The 4,228-nt window shown below is 39.0% G+C and overlaps 1 pseudogene; it reads left to right on the forward strand.

Annotated features, from left to right (window-relative positions):
* The first annotated feature begins 2,952 nt into the window (after positions 1 to 2,952).
* LOC150011320 (cytochrome c oxidase subunit 6C pseudogene) lies at positions 2,953 to 3,260 on the forward strand (annotated as a pseudogene).
* Positions 3,261 to 4,228: the final 968 nt, after the last annotated feature.

The raw sequence follows: 4,228 nt of genomic DNA on the forward strand, positions 1-4,228 counted from the left end.
GACATTGGCCATGTAATGTCATAGAGCTTCTTCAGAGCCTGTTTGATGTGGTGCTTGTTGGTCTAGATATCTGCAATGAACACATGTGTGTTGTTATCTCTCTTCTTCATGGCTGACTCTGTTGGTAGTCAGGTCGAATTTGATGATAGCATAGTGGTCAAACTTGTTTCTCCTGGGGCGCTCTCCTGAGGATCTTCAGATTGCCTTCGGAGCTGCAGTGTGTGGACACCTTTCAGTACTGCTTTCTGGACTTTCAACCTTTGCTTTGGCTTCAACTTTGGGAAAGGCAAAGGCCTTCCTTCTTTGTTTTCAGCACCATTTTTGTGAAAAAGACAAGAAATTTTAAAATGAACTCCTGATACCTACCATTCTGCTTCAAAAAAATAGAATCTTTTAGGTGTTGCAAGATTCTCCTTTAGAATCTTACCTTGCCTGAACTATCAGTTTTTCTGCATTTTATTGTTATCTAAGGGAAGGTCTTGTTAAGACATATTATGGTACGGACCTGGCAGAAAGGGAAACTTTAATGCTATGAGGAAGAAACTTTTAGGACAAAATTTTTTTTCTATCTTTTTTTTTTTGTATTTTAAATATATAGTAAGAACAATTATTTTAACACTTCTAAAAGATATTTCTCCATGCCTGATGATTTGATATAAAAATCCAACCCGTCATACTTTACCCATCAACCTGTACATCAAGAGCAATCAGAAAGTTATAAAAAATAAATATTTGCTCCTCAAACAAAATTTACAAATTAAGTGATAACAAAAATACACAAACCAACTGGACCCAACCAAATTTCTAATGACTTTTTCCCCTACATCCCAGTAACCAAGAACATCTTTCTTCAACCTCATTCTGCTCCTTTTCCTTTCTTTGCTTGGCCATGAACTTCTCTGTATTTTGCTTATGATGTGTACTCTTTCAGTGATTTGTAGGACAAAATTCTTAAGAAAGGTGAGAGAAAGGGATTCACCTCTCTAGTGGGTTGGCTGTCAGTGAGTTGAGTGTAGGAGGCAAGTTATGCATTTCAACAGGAGGGAACCTGAATGTGTGGATACTGATAGTCAAATTAGAAGTAGGAAGATGAGAAATTTCTCTCTAGGTTTTCAATGAAATAAATGAGATTTTTATCTAAAAGTGAAAAAGGAAGAGATCTTAGAAATTTGAGGAGAGGAAAAGGTATGAAATTGTTTTCTTGGAGAATAAGGAATGAGTTGATTTGGCAAAACAGAACTTTGCAGTGCTCAGAGACCACTTGAGATTATCATCTAAATTTAATGAGACCATTTAGCACATTTGTGGACTTTTTTCCAGCTCTGTTTATTTAGTTATATAGTTAGTGAGTATAAGCCAAGTTAGTAGAGTTGGATCTAACCAAGGGTTGGGTTTTACCAAGGAATACAAGAGGGAAAGAAGTGCCATGGAGTTGCAAGTTTATGCAAATAAGTGTTTAGACTGATGAATCAAAGAATTTCATTTAAGCTGGGTGATGTGGAAAGTCAAAACTGAAGAAAGGTGATGGACAGTGAAAAACTTATAGGGTTAATAGGCTGGAGACTCTACTTCTATCACATTTTGGAGAGGAGGTGATTGATGATCAGTATGAGATGCAAGAAATAGAGCTTTTGGAAGGAGAACATTTATTATTAATGACCAGGGTGAGCATGTCACCATGGGAATAAGTTACTGAAGTTAACCAAAAAACAAGATGGTTTGAAATGAGTGGACAGGAAACTGAGAGGCCAGCGTATGGGACAAATTATTTCCATGGATGACAAAGTCACAAAGAATGATTACAGTAAAGATGGTATGGCTAAGAGAATGAATCAGGTTTTAAAATTTCCAGGGAATGAGAGGAGTGACCCAGGAGATAAGAGGTGCAAATGAAATGCTGAACCCACACTGCAGTACTTTTAAAGAAGTGAGATACCCTAACGCGGAAGATCAGAAGGGGATTGTGGAAAGTGTCATTTACTCTGGAGTCCGAAAAATGAAAACATTTTTGAGAGAAATAGATTTGGAAGATATTTTCAGCCAGAGAAAATGCTATTTCCAAGGAAAAGGAGGCTAACACTGTGGATTCTGCTCGAAGCTAACACTGTGGATTCTGCTCACATCTAGTGCTTGTGTGAATCCACGTACAGGCCAGTTGCTGGAGCTCATAACATCGTGGTGTAGCCAGATCGCTTTAGCAGTTGGCCACCAGGTGGCAGTGCATATCTCTGAGGCAGTGGCTCTCAACCTGTGGGTTGCGACCCCTTTGGGGGTGGAACGACCCTTTCACAGGAGTCGCCCTAAGACCATCAGAAAACACATATATAATTACATATTGTTTTTGTGATTAATCACTATGCTTTAATTATGTTCAATTTGTAACAATGAAAATACATCCTGCATATCAGATATTTACATTACGATTCATAACTAGCAAAATTACAGTTATGAAGTAGCAACAAAAGTAATTTTATGGTTGGGGGTCACCACAACATGAGGAACTGTATTAAAGGGTCGCAGCATTAGGAAGGTTGAGAACCACTGCAGTCTGAGGCATCCTTCCTGGTACTATGGGTTTGTTGCTGTTGAAAATGAGACTGCCCTAGCTCTCACTGAGGCTAGTCAAGTGAGGTGTGGATTGATGTGTTTAGTTAGGCCTAGAAGTGTTGTCATGGTCCCAGCAATGAAGTGGCAAAATCATCAAGAGAAGAGAATAAGCTTGAGAACATTTAGGCAAAAGATGAAGAAAGATGATGAAGAAGGTAAAAGGAAAGCTGTTGCAGGATAGAGGTATGACAGGGTATAAGTAAAGGCAGAAAGAAAGAACCACAGAGAAAGGAAGGGACTGTCTAAATTCTTTTAGGCAGTTAAGTGGAGACGGTCAAAGGTTTTATTCTGAATCTTTTGTTTCCTAAAAATAACCAGCCTGAGTCCTTTTCTCCATCAGGAAGGATGTGGGTGTTGAGGAGTGTCACAACCATAGTTTCCAGTGCTTTGACGAAAGCTCAGATGCCTGGCCTTCTGGCCAAGCATCTGCAGTTTCTTCTGTGGGAGCCATCATTGTATCCCTGGGGGTTGCAGCTTTCTGTAAGTTTGCTGTGGCTGAACCAAGAAAGAAGGCATATGCAGATTCCTACAGAAATTATGATTCCATGAAAGAGTCTGAGGAGATGAGGAAGGCTGGTATCTTTCAGAGGGCAAAGTGGTCTTGGAATGTAAACGATTTCTTTGGGTTGAATTACATGGAAGTTTGTCACTGACCTGTGTTCCTGAACTATGAAATGTGAGTATTTGAGCTAAGAAGTAGTTTCTCTTGATAAACAGTTAAGAAATTAAAAAAAAAAAAAAAGAAAGAAACAAAAAAACAACTTAAAATAACCAAAAAGGCATATTTTAGGGCAGCAAACCTCTTTCCCCTTAGTACCCAGTGCAAAGAAAAAGGGTCCCCTCCTGACTGAGGAGCAGGCCTGACGGACGAGGGGACTACGTGCGGGCTGTACTTCAGCCTCCACTTACCCTAAGAAACTGCACAACTAGATTGTAGCCTCCATTTGGTCTGTAAACTGCACAACCACACACAAAACTTTTGTAGACTTTTATGTGTTTGTGTAAAAATTTTTGAATACAACTATAGCTCGTTCAATTTGCAGAAATATAAACGAAAGGACAAAGCCATTGTTTGTGCACAAATCATTAAGCTTGAATGAGACTTCCCTTCTATCAGAAAAAGTCTAGCTTTCTTTTTTATTTCAAATGAAAATGTTATTGTAAGTCCCTGTGCCAACCATCCTACTTCTTAATTCTAAGATCTACAGATGCTGTGGACCTTTGCCTAGGCTTCCTTGACCAGTTCATGCTTTTAAAACTGTAAGAGTTTAGAACAATAAAATGTCACCTGGAAGCTTGGTCCCACCCTGCAGAGATTCTGACTCAGCAGATATGGGGTGGAGCTGAAAATCTGCCTGTCTAACACGCTCCCAAGAGATGCTGATGTTGCCCATCCATGGATGATCACTCTATGAGTAGCAGTGGTTAAAATATGGTGCTGCCCCTTTAATATTGCCCATCAGTGCTGTATTGACTGTCACAGCACTCTCAAATTGTGCCTATTGCACCATAGTAAGAATTTAAGATGGGTTAGAAATCAGCTTTTTTTTTTTTTTGAAGTAAGAGAATGTAGTAAAAAGAAAACGGTGAAAACCAGTCATATTCATTAGAAAAAACAATC

Source organism: Furipterus horrens, unplaced genomic scaffold (assembly GCF_987537825.1).
Source record: "Furipterus horrens unplaced genomic scaffold, mFurHor1.1.pri manual_scaffold_4, whole genome shotgun sequence".
NCBI lineage: Eukaryota > Metazoa > Chordata > Mammalia > Chiroptera > Furipteridae > Furipterus > Furipterus horrens.